This window comes from Asterias amurensis, chromosome 2 (genome assembly GCF_032118995.1).
Source record: "Asterias amurensis chromosome 2, ASM3211899v1".
NCBI classification, from domain to species: Eukaryota; Metazoa; Echinodermata; class Asteroidea; order Forcipulatida; family Asteriidae; genus Asterias; species Asterias amurensis.
In genome coordinates, this window is record NC_092649.1 from 26,035,295 (window position 1) to 26,047,750 (window position 12,456).

The 12,456-nt window shown below is 38.1% G+C and overlaps 1 long non-coding RNA gene across 2 annotated transcripts; it reads left to right on the forward strand.

The window, feature by feature from the left end:
- The first annotated feature begins 713 nt into the window (after positions 1 to 713).
- LOC139934038 (uncharacterized) lies at positions 714 to 9,961 on the forward strand. Of its 2 annotated transcripts, none has more exons than XR_011785677.1 (5): positions 714 to 1,333; positions 2,360 to 2,418; positions 3,579 to 3,689; positions 4,938 to 5,096; positions 5,807 to 9,961. It is a non-coding gene; the product is annotated as an uncharacterized lncRNA (long non-coding RNA). The 2 variants fall into 2 exon arrangements; XR_011785678.1 differs by having other exon boundaries at positions 714 to 1,017.
- Positions 9,962 to 12,456: the final 2,495 nt, after the last annotated feature.

Genomic DNA, 12,456 nt, shown 5'->3' on the forward strand with positions numbered 1-12,456 from the left:
CTAGCATATATATTTTTCTTCTAACTTAATTATGTTTAGTATCTGTATGTCATTGCTAGTACATGTACATAACTATCCATCACTTTACTTTGAAGTGTTTTCATTTGCCCATTAGGTGTAAAGTAAGTTTTAAAATGTTCAATTTGTTTGTTTGCTAGTACAAGTATGGCTTTAGTTTTCAATAAATACATTGATCATGTGAAATAAACAACTGTGTGATGTAGAAAAAAAATATTTTAAAATAATATAACTACACCTGCCCTGTAAAACACCTGCTTTGTCAAAAGTCAAAGGAAAATTTGCTGGGGTGAATTATTAATTTTTATAATATAAAAACAAATCAGGCAAAATCCGGAGATAATTTTGGTTTATGTCCCGCTCCAGTCAATTTGTCTTTGCTCAACCCAAAATCATTTGCAATTGACCCAGTCATTTTCCCTTGATCAGATTGTGGGATTTATATGGTGTAAGTATAACTAAGACATAGTTGCGGTAGTACAGCAACACACTTCACAGCTCATTATTCTGAAAAAGTTTTCTAATTACGACAAAATAAATAGAAGGCAAGACTTCTGGGAAAAAAATAATGGGGAACATTTTGCGGGTGATGACACCCCGGTTCATTGCCAAGAATTTGGAGACCTCTATATGTAAATAGCGCCCTCTATAATGAATGATGGATCGTTATACCCAGACTTCAGAGTATCGGCGGCAGGATGGAGTGCTATCTGTTCTCTTTGGACGAAATAAAATGCTCAAATTTTGTGTTGAGTTTGCAACCAGCTTTTAAAGTTCTACAATGTCGTTGTGGAACCCTTGGCTGTGCGAATTCCACTGAGTTTATAGCCTGACTACTGTAGCTGGAGCCATACGAACACTGGCCAGGGGAGGGGAGCACGCTAACACCAAAACAGACGACATGGACGACCGGACGTGGAGGAGGCATGGAGGAGGGGAGACACGAGCGTGACGGGGATGAGGGGCCACACACACGGCATGCATTCAGCCAGTACACAGGTACCTCCTGAGGTCGAGACCACAGCTTTTAACAAGCTGATTTTCTTCCAAAGATCATGGACAATGAAAACTAGAAAACGAACATTAATTTCAAAGACTTGAACCATAATATTTTGGAAGAGTTTCAGAGTGTGTGATATTTTGTCTAATGAGCGATTTATGATTGAATCTACAACAACCTCTAATTCAAAACATGTGCTAAACTATGTGAAAAGACTTTCTTCAATGAAAGTCCAACACCTACTTGTTTGCCTGCATGCTGTGGTGACGGCCGTGTGTCTCTACCAATCTATGGAAGAGATAAAAACATCATTGGGTAAGCTCGTTTATTCAAGATTATAATGGATGAAGGTAAACGAAGAACCTTGCTCCACGGAAGAACTTATTCTTATTCTTATTCTTTATTCGGCCATTAAACAATTACAAATACAAGCAGACAGTATGTCAAATAGATAATATAAGTACATAAATATATGTACAAAAGTAAATACAAAGCAAGAAAAACAGTAAGGGCACAGGAAATTATAAAACAATGGTAATGTGATGGCCAGGATCAACACAAGTATTATTAAACACTGTAGCTCGAAAGCCTGTTAATCCAGTCACATAGGGAAGCAAACACACTAGATATAAAATACTCTCTTTGTAAAGTTTGTTTTGAAAATAATAATAATTTGAAATAAAATAATCTGTATACACAAAGCACAATTTAAAATAACAACACCAAGACCAGAAATTAGTCCAGCAAATAGCAAATAAATAAATAAAAAAAGAATTAGTTAATAAGTATTAAGTATTAAAAGTATTAACAAATGAATGAATAAATAATTAGAAAAGTACATGTAAAAAGAGATAAGGCAACAAATAATTAAATAAAGGGATGTATTTAACAAAAAAAATAGGTCAATCAACGAAAAAGTTAATCAAGCAATCACCTTTTCCACTTACATCAATAAACAGATGATTAAATATGAATAAAGCAATCAAAACAACCAATCGATTAATTACAACAAATAAATAAACCAGAATTTAGACAAGCAAATATAGATTATAAAGATAGTTAAATGAATTTAATAAAACATAGATATTATATTACCTGTTACATGCACTCATCTATCTATCCATCTATCCACCCATTCATTTATTTATCCACTTGAACATATTTTGGTGAAATTGACGGCTGGTCTCAAACAAAGATTAGTTTGACTAAATGCTCTTTTGTCCAAAACACATTGTGAAATATCTGAAACTGTCAATTTTTGGTATTTCTAGCCTCAGGCAAAGATTATGAGTCAAGTACAACCAAGTTTAAAGGATTAATAATTTGTTTGTCTATTTGCAGAGGATGGACTTTGACCTGTACTGCATGAATGGATCATCTGCTTGGCATCCTCTTTGACTGTGAGTTATGAATATGATCTTGAAAGCAAAATGGTAATGTTTTAAAGATAAGGTACTTTATAGGTATCATGCCGAACTTGCTAAATTGCTTCAATTCTTTGACAAACGTCCCACAACAGGGATAATAAGTGCCGTTCAGCTATCATGGCAGTTCATGGCAGAGTTTCATACGGGCCTTGACAAATATGCCCCATAGAATTGAGGTATGTTTGTCAAGTGGCCATGCACCAATACAGAAGTGAATGCCTCCAAGGACCTTTCATAGGCTCTGGCAGAACTAAAGTATCCCTTCCATTGAACCAGCTTGGCCAAGTTTTGCTCACCATTACTTCAACCAAGGTGGCAATTACCACAAGGGCCTAATTTCATAAAGCCTGTTAAGCAGAAAACAAACTTGCTAAGCTCAGAATAGTATTGCTTTGAAGAAACAACCAGACAACATTACATTTAGATTAAGTTTGCATTGTTGTGAATGGTGCCCCACTCAATTCTTGCTTAACACCTTCATGAAATCGGACCAAGGTGGTAACTATCAGGGCACAGTACATCGGAGTGAGTTCCAACTGTCGATTGAGCCCGGTCACTTACGCTGGGAACAGATTGGAGTGAGATTGGTCTTTGGGTTTCCTTACCAAGAACCAATCCCCACTTTTCAAACCAACAGAAATATTTGTGTTGAAACTGAAGTAAGTACACTTCTCCTGCAAGGTGAGGGGGGGGGGGTGTTTGTCACCTCCCCCCCCCCCCCCCGAAACTGAAGTAAGATGTATCTGTTCCGGAGGACAGACTATGGCATGTTAGCCAATAGCCATACAAATCTCCTGCAAGGTGAGGGGGGGGGGCCTGTAAGCAGTTGTTTGTCAGATACAATCACTTGTTGGTTCATGGAAGTAATTTGGGCAGCATCCAGGGAAGACTGGCCATCCTAACCGGGAACTTCGATATGTGCTCATAAAGCTAGAGTCATGACCACACTATTGGCCTTCCTTAGAGGGGTCCCTATCAATGACATCTTACTCTTTGTATTTTACTCTTTCAGTCTGAAAGAGGGGCTAAAACTTTTCATCCATCTTACATTTCCAGACTACTGACCAAATTGTTGATATTTTATTTAGGTTGTCTCATTTTATTATTATAACTTGTTTTTCTAACTTCCATAGGGCGTGAACCGGAGCCAGGGCAGCCAACCAAACGACGGTTCTAAGAATGGCAAGGCCAAGCAAGAAAGACCATATAACCCAAGTCAGAAGAACTCCAAGAGTTCAGCTGGAGTAAGTCACAAATAATGATTACTGTAAGGTAAAATAAAATGCCCCTGAGTCACATGCATCGATTTGAAAGAACCACCAAAACATTTTTGGACATAATATTAAGTGACATCAAACTGAAACACTTCAAAATATCGCTTGATTTTCGCACTCTAAGTATCTTGAACTATTCTGTACTGACCAAAAAAAAAAGCTGACATACAAAAATAAAGTATGAATCTATACTTTGAATAAAGAGATATTTGTTTTTCCTTGTTCTTCACACCAAGCTGAAAATAGAGGGGTGGATTATTTTATCAATGGAGGGGGGTACATATTTTGTTGTCCTTTGTTTCTGAATCTTACTATCGTCTTCTTGTGTGAAATTTGTCCGTGTGTACAAACACGACTAACAATGCTTTATACTGCCAATAAACAAAGTGCACAAGTGTTAAGACTGGGACTCAAACCCATACAATTCATTATATGGATTTTAGCCCAAGACCTCCAGAATAATTTACATGGCGCACTAACAAGTGTCAAGACTGGGACTCAAACCCACACCCTGTTGATTGAAACACCAGAGCTTGAGTCCAGAGCGCTCAACTACAAGTTTGTTTTGTCTCTTGTTTTGCATGCACTGTTAAATCTGCCAACTTTGGTTTGGAGTTAAAGACAGTGGACACTATTGGTAATTGTCAAAGACTAGCCTTCACAGTTGGTGTATCTCAACATATGCATAAAATAACAAACCAGTGAAAATTTGAGCTCAATCAGTCATAGAACTTGCGAGATAATAATGAAAGAAAAAAACACCCTTGTCACACGAAGTTGTGTGCGTTTAGATGGTTGATTTCGAGACCTAAGTTCTAAACCTAAGGTCTCAAAATCAAATTCGTGGAAAATAAATTCTTTCTCAAAAACTATGGCACTTCAGAGGGAGCCATTTCTCACAATGTTTTATACCATCAACCTCTCCTTATTACTCGTCCCCAAGAAAGGTTTTATGCCAATAAACATTTTGAGTAATTACCAATAGTGTCTACTGCCTTTAAAGAGCCGCGTTGTAATATAAATCATGAAATGATGGGGTTTCGGATAACTTTCCCTATCACTCCACCACTTTTTCACTCATTTTTACAAAAGGGGATATTTGATTGAGGTAAATTAGATTATTTTACATTGAATGAAAAAGTGGTGACGCCATACGGGAACTTTCCCGGGATTTCATCTTAATGTTTACTAAGTCATTTTTTATGCGTTGTACTTCAGGAAGCAGTCCAAGAAGACAGCAACAGGAACAAGAGCAAGAAAGTCAAACCTGTAATGATCCGCTCAGAGCCAGTAAATGGAGTGACCCATAACTACAGTACTCAGACGTTGAACTCCACTGAACAGGCCAAAGAGTTGTTAAGACAAGAGCTGGCAAAGGTACCGTAATACTCCTCTAACTTCAATATATTGTGGTTTATTATTTAACTATTTAATATTAAAAAGTCGGATCCTCTTAAAGTGGTCCCCCGGCTGCCACTTCCCAGGTTGTTACGACAAGAGTAGTTATGACAAGAGCTGGCAAAGGCACCGTAATAGATGGGTTGCAATATGCGCCAGTGATTGCCATCCTTGATGTATTAACACTGAAAAAATGCATGAGAGTCATGCGCAGTGGGTACACTCAACGGCACGAGTACTTGAGTACTACTTGGCCACCCTAGCAATTGACAGTACTTGATACTTGACTGAAAAGTACTTGACTTTAGCGCTGGTTAACGGTAAAAACCATCCGGAATATTCTTTAGTCCTGATAAGTTCTGTTAATGAATCCTGTGAACATTTGGATATTTCTGCTGAAAACTGAAGGTTTTTGAGAACGTTTTCGAAGAGGATGACTTTTTTTTTTTTGTTAAGAGATTTAAATTCAAGCAGAGTGTCAGAGGGTGAGCACTTTCAAGCACTCAATTGACCTCCCCCTTCTGAAACACTTATTTCCAGCCAAAAGGAAGAAATTAAGAAAAAGGTTTCATGGGACTTATTTCCATTTAAATTGTTTGATCGACAGTGAGCAAGGGTGATGTTAATTTCAACACATTTGTTTCAACTTTAAAGTAAAGCTCTTACATGTGTATTTTAAACTTTTACAGCCTTGGAAGGAAAACACACATGGAGAAAAATAAGATTCCAATCAAAGATATGGAGCAGTTCTCTGAACTGAAGAATTATGATTTGAAGTAAGTTGAAAAGAGCACATTTTTATTCTTTGGAAAAAAGTTCTCATTTCGAAGTAGTATTAATACAAGATGTATGTCAGAATTTATCAATGGTATGATCAGTGAGAATCATAGAAAATATGTGCCCATCAGGGCCATACATGTACATGTTCAGTTGAAGAGAACATGACCAATTATACATCAGTTTGGGCCACAACTGAGGCAATTATGTTCAGTTGAAGAGCATAATGACCAAAAACACATCAATTTGGGTCATATTTGAGGCAACATGTTCAATTGATGAAGAGAACATGACAAAGGAGACATCAGTTTGGGTCATATTTGAGGCAATTACTGAGTACATGATCAGTTGAAGAGAACATGATCGAATACATCAGGAGTGCATTTTGGCGACCCCAACCAGAAGCATTGGTCATCGGTTGAGCGTTTTCGCGTGTTCGGTTGAGCGCGGTGACGATGCTGTTCAGACCAACTGGTAACCCACTTGTTGATTCGGTTGGGCTTAGGTTGGGTCGCCAAAATGCACTCCAGTTTAGGCCACAACTGTATGAGGCAATTACTGAGTACATGTTCAGTTGAAGAGAGCATGACCAATACACAGATGCAGTCCGTAATCATTTTGTTTAATCAACGGCCGATTCATTTCCTGAGTTGTCAATTTCTGAAATTTAGTGCAGTGACTCACTGACTGATCGCTGCAACAAAAACAAGAAACATGTAACAGCCGTTGGACTGCAGTTTCAATGCACATCACATGACCCTGTACTTCTCCTCTACACAAACAATTATTGTCAGCCATATTGTTTTGGCTTTTAGCTCGGCAAAATGTTGAAAGTTGTTTTTGTTTAGACCTGTCCAAGTTGAAAAATCAATGTTTGTGTTCATATAGAGCATAGGTAAGCTAGCATGTTTATAATTGTTGATAACAGGGAGGGACAAATGCAATAATTTGGGTGAACAAAAACTGTAAAGAATGTGCTGTGAATATGATTGCCCTCCGTAAAAACGGGTATTCATTTTCTATGTACATCTAGAGTCCACATGACCAATAATATATCAGTTTAGGTCATGATTGAGGCAATTATTGAGTACATTTTCAATTGAGCAGAACATGACCAATAATAATATACCAGTTTTGGCAATGATCTCATTACATCGCATTCTTCAAAGTATCCATATTGCCTTATCTGTCGAAATAGCAGCCAATAGAGAGGTTTCGCACGTGTACGGATACAGATACAGATATCTATACGTCGATACTTTGTGTGTTCACATGACGCGTAGCCTCGACTATCGTATTTTGCATGCATACGGGAGCTCATACACGTCGTAGAAAAACAGATACTGTTTTGCAGACTTTTAGTTGCATTTTTGTCCCAGATCAAAAACACTTCCCACAGAATAGCTTTCACTGGTATCATGCTTGGTATAGATAAAAAACTTGTAAGTCATTTACAAGCAAAACGATGAGAAAATGCAGTAAAAAAACACTCCTGTTATGCGAGCGCACTCAAGTGAAACATACTGATAGTTTGCGAAACAGAATCCAACATGCGGCTGAAATGAACGGATACTGTTATCATATCCGTATCTGTATCTGTATCCGTACACTTGCGAAACCTCTTTATTAGCTACCAGAGATGACTTGACTATGCAGTACACTCAGTACCTGTAGATTGAACACAGTGGATTTTTTTGTCTCGTTGAAACAAGTTGATAGGGAGGTCTATCATTTGTTGTGAATATTTATGTACTTTGAATCTGTCTAAATGTTTAAATTATATGCTTATAGACAGTGGACACTATTGGTAATTGTTTAAGACTAGTCTTCACAGTTTGTGTATCTCAGCGTGATAATTTGAGCTCAATCGGTCGTCGATGTTGCGAGATATTCATTACAGAAAAAAACGCCCTTGTCGAACCATGGTCACATGAAGTTATGTGCTTTCAGATGCTTGATATCAAGACCTCAATTTCTAAATTTGAGGTCTCGGAATCAAATTCGTGGAAAATTACTTCTTTCTCGAAAACTACGTCACTTCAGAGGGAGCTGTTTCCCACAATGTTTTATACTATCAACATCTCCCCATTACTTGTAATCAAGAAAGATTTTATGATAATAACTATTTTGAGTAATTACCAATAGTGTCCACTGCCTTTCCAACCCTATGTTTATTTGATTGATCTAATGTATTTTGAAAATACTGAAAGGTATTTTTAGTTTGTTGTTGGTACTCCATACTCTGGAATACTTTTAGGAATACCAGTCACACATGAATCTCTGTAATAGTTAAAGACAGTGGACACTGTATTGGTTATTGTCAAAGACCAGTCTTCTCTTTTGCTGTATCTCAATATATACATAAACTAACAAACCTGTGAAAATTTGAGCTCAGCTGGTCGTCAAAGTTGCGAGATAATAATGAAAGAAAAAACAACCTTGTCACACGAAGTTGTGTGCTTTCAGATGCAAGTTGATTTTGAGACCTCATCTAATTCCCAGGTCTCGAAATCAAATTTGTGGAAAAATACTTCTTTCTCGAAAACTACTCCACTTCAGAGGGAGCCGTTTCTCACAGTGTTTTATACTACCAACCTCTCCCCATTACTCGTTACCAAGTAAGGTATTATGCTAATAAATATTTTGAGTAATTACCAATAGTGTCCACTGCCTTTAAACATTTGGTCTTCTAGTTACATTCCATGGTCAACTTGCGGTTACTAAAAAAATTCACCAAAACAAAACATTGTGTTTTCAATATTGTTTGTTTATTTACAAATGAGTGTTCCTTTAGCCACCGTCAATCTCAGTGGTCTAGTTTGTATGACACTGCTCTAGAATTGCAAAGGTTGTGGGTTCGAATCCCACCCAAGTAAAACATGCCTGTTTTTTTTTCCACATAGGTTTGGAAAGTAACGAGTATACAGTGCTATGCAAACACACATAGGTGTACAAGGCTATAAAAACCAAAATTAAAAGTTCAGGAACAAAACATTGTGTTTTCATTATTGTTTGTTTGTTTATTACAAATAAGTATAATTCTCTAGCCACCGGGAAAAATCAGTGGTCTAGTTGGTATGACACTGCTCTAAAGTTGCAAAGGTCGTTGGTTCGAATTAAGGCTGTGATACACCAAATATAACTGAGTACTGGTCCAGTTGAAGGCGCATGCCCATTACCTATGTGTGGGTCAGTTTTGAGGTAATTAAAGGCAGTGGACACTATTGGTAATTACTCAAAATAATTATCAGCATAAAACCTCACTTGGTAACGAGTAATGGGGAGAGGTTGATAGTATAAAACATTGTGAGAAACGACTCCCTCTGAAGTGACATAGTTTTCGAGAAAGAAGTAATTTTCCACGAATTTGATTTCGAGTCATCAAGTTTAGAATTTTGAGGTCTCGAAATCAAGCATCTAAAAGCACACAACTTCGTGTGACAAGGGTATTTTTTTCTTTCATAGTTATCTCGCAACTCCGACGACCAATCAAGCTCAAATTTTCACAGGTTTGTTATTTTATGCATATGTTGATATACACCAACCAAGTGAGAAGACTGGTCTTTGACATTAATCAATAGTGTCCACTGTCTTTAAGAACAGCTAACTCTCATACTAATACAATCTTGACCAGTTGTTTCCCATTGTAAGCATGGAGACCAGCTAAACTCCCATGCAATATGTACTGCAATCATTGGCGGGTTTGTAATTAATTAATTAGTGGAATGGTTTAGCTTTATCCTAAATTAAGTCTGCCAAGAGGTATGGTTTGTCAGATTATGTAATAAATGGTCATCTTGTATTGTATGCAACATAAAGGGTACATTTACTTGGGCGTGAGCGTAAAATCTTTAGCAGATCGTTTTTTATGGTCTGGATGAAAAGATCTTTAATTGCGGCGGCTAATTATTTGTTAATTATGCAACCAATTAATGAAGTTGTACCTCTTTTTTTGCTCACTGATATGTTTCTATAAAATTGTGAGAAAAGAAATTACTCTTGGTTACATACAATTAAAAAATTTGTTAAAATTAGAAAGGAGGAAGGCAAAACTCTACTGTCTTTAAAGGCACTGGACACTTTTGGTAATTACTCAATTTATTAGCATGAAACCTAACCAACGGGTAATGGAGAGTTGTTGATAGTATTAAACATTGTGAGAAACGGCTCCCTCTGAAGTAATGTAGTTTTTGAGAACGAAGTAATTTTCCGCAAATTTGATTTCGAGACCTCAAAACTAGATTTTGAGGTCTCAAAATCAAGCATCTGAAAGCACACAATAGAGCAATTCCATGCTTTTTACTCTATGGTGTGACAAGGGTGTTTTTCTTTCATTTTTATCTTGCAACTTCAACTACCGATAGAGCTCAAATTGCACAGGTTTGTTATTTTATGCATATGATGAGATACACCAAGTGTGAAGACTGAGTCAGTATTTCATAGAGCTGCTAAGCACACAAATTTGCTTAGCGAAAGTGTCTTCCTAGATAAAAATAGGATTATCAACAAAATTTCCATGTGATTTTCAGGACAAGCGACCGGCAGCTGAATACCAGTAACTAGCCCAGCTCAAGCCAGTCGCATTATTTACTCTGAAAAGATGCCGCTGTAAACCCACCCGTATACACTGTGCTTACTGTGCATGTGTATTCACACCGCACGACCCAACCGTATACACCATCACATCGCTCAACGCACACCGTACGACTACTGTGCACAAGTCATCCGCACTCGTACCAATAACCCAGAGGCCGCTAGCGGATAGTGTACTCATGGGTGTACGGGGGCAGCGTGTCGTGCGACGGTGGTTACACATATTTTACGCACAGTGTATACGGGTGGGTTTTTATAGCGGCGGTCTTTTTTTCGGAGAGAATAATTCGTCTGCCTTGAGCAAGGCTACCAGTAACAAGCAATATTCAACAAATGGAAATTTGGTTGGTAACCCTGTTCTTATCAAATATTTGTGCTTAGCAGCTCCATGGGCCCTGGGCCAAATTTCATAGCTCTGCTTACCGCCGAATTCTGCGCTTACGATCACGATTCCCCGCTTACGTGCAAGTGCCGAATTTATGCGCTAGCCTTGTAAGCGTAGAATGCCTAGTAACTTAAAGAGTACGCATGCGCAGAAGCCAAAATGAAATCACATGTCTTTGACAGTTTCCGATAGTGTCCAATGTCTTTAACTGCATGGGTTCTATTTTCCCTAACTTCCTGAATACGCGGCCAGCAGGCGGTAGAAAATCTGGCCAGAAAATCGGCTAGCTTCAGCTCGGTGAGGGGAGCGAACGAGGGATCGAGATAGTTGAGAGTGAGTTTGAATAACCACGTCCTGCACTGAGAATACATTTTTTTGCACGTGTTGAGAACGAGTTCGATACGGTTGGGGGTTTCAAGCATTTCTTTGTTGCAGCTTCAAGGAGTGAGCTTTTAGTTGTGCTGCAAAAAGCGATGTGTTTTTTGCATCAAAAATTTCTCAATTACTCCTCGGACAACAGTCACCAAACAGCAGTGTTTTTTGAGGCAATGTTATTTGTCTAGTGATATTAGAGCTACATTTTCAGTGCCAGTGTTGTCGATACAGTTTGGACTAGAGATGCACCGTAGCCCTGCCTGGTAGGACGTCAGTCAGTGCATGCATGGAGGTCCATGGTGCATGCAACGGTGGAGTCCAACCTGGGCCAAGACGCACCCCAACATAAAAACCGTAAGTTTCGTTTTCGATCATATCAACAAATTGTGAAGTGCATTTTTTAACAGAGCATAATGTTATTACTGTCTGATTGAAATCTATGTTTCCGAGATGAATTTAGAGATGACCTTAGGCCATCCAAAACCTTATTAACAGTGAGGTCTCTGCGGCCCCGACGGCATGACCGAACAACCACCCACACATACACCACGGGCCGACCCGTCCAACGACCACCCTCCCCTCACAGACCAGGGGCCAACCCGTCCAACCCATCATCCAATACCATTAAAGACTCACGTTGTACCAAGTTGATTTTTGTGCTAGTTCTTTACCCTATCACTTATCTAAAAATTCTCAATGCTCAAATTACTACAGACGATTTTGTTGATGTTTCTTGAGGCTCATGATGTCTATTTTTTTATCTAAATGTTGCAAATATACCGATATTTCAGCTCAAAAATTTTTCACAAGTGGATGTTGTAATTTTCTATTTTACCCAAGCATGTGGTGCCATCCATCAAGACTTGCCAACCTAATGATTTTTATTTTTACTTGCAAAACTGTATTCGAGTGCCGGCCCAACTCTCAAAAGCCAATGTATACACCATCTTTTAAATTTCACCCAACCTTTTTGCCCAACGTATCAGAACTTCTTGAGAGTTAACGCTGAAATTGTCTTAAAATGGATACGTTTGTGCTCTCTCTGAAGATTTTTAAATTAAATTATAAATTGTTCCTTGAAGCCAGTCGCGTCTGGGAAATGACTAGCACATTTCAAAAACAGATAACAACCTTTTAATTTTGTTTTCACTTTTCCCTTTTCCTTTCCCTTTTTTCATCTACAACTTTCTGTTCAATTTATAACCGATG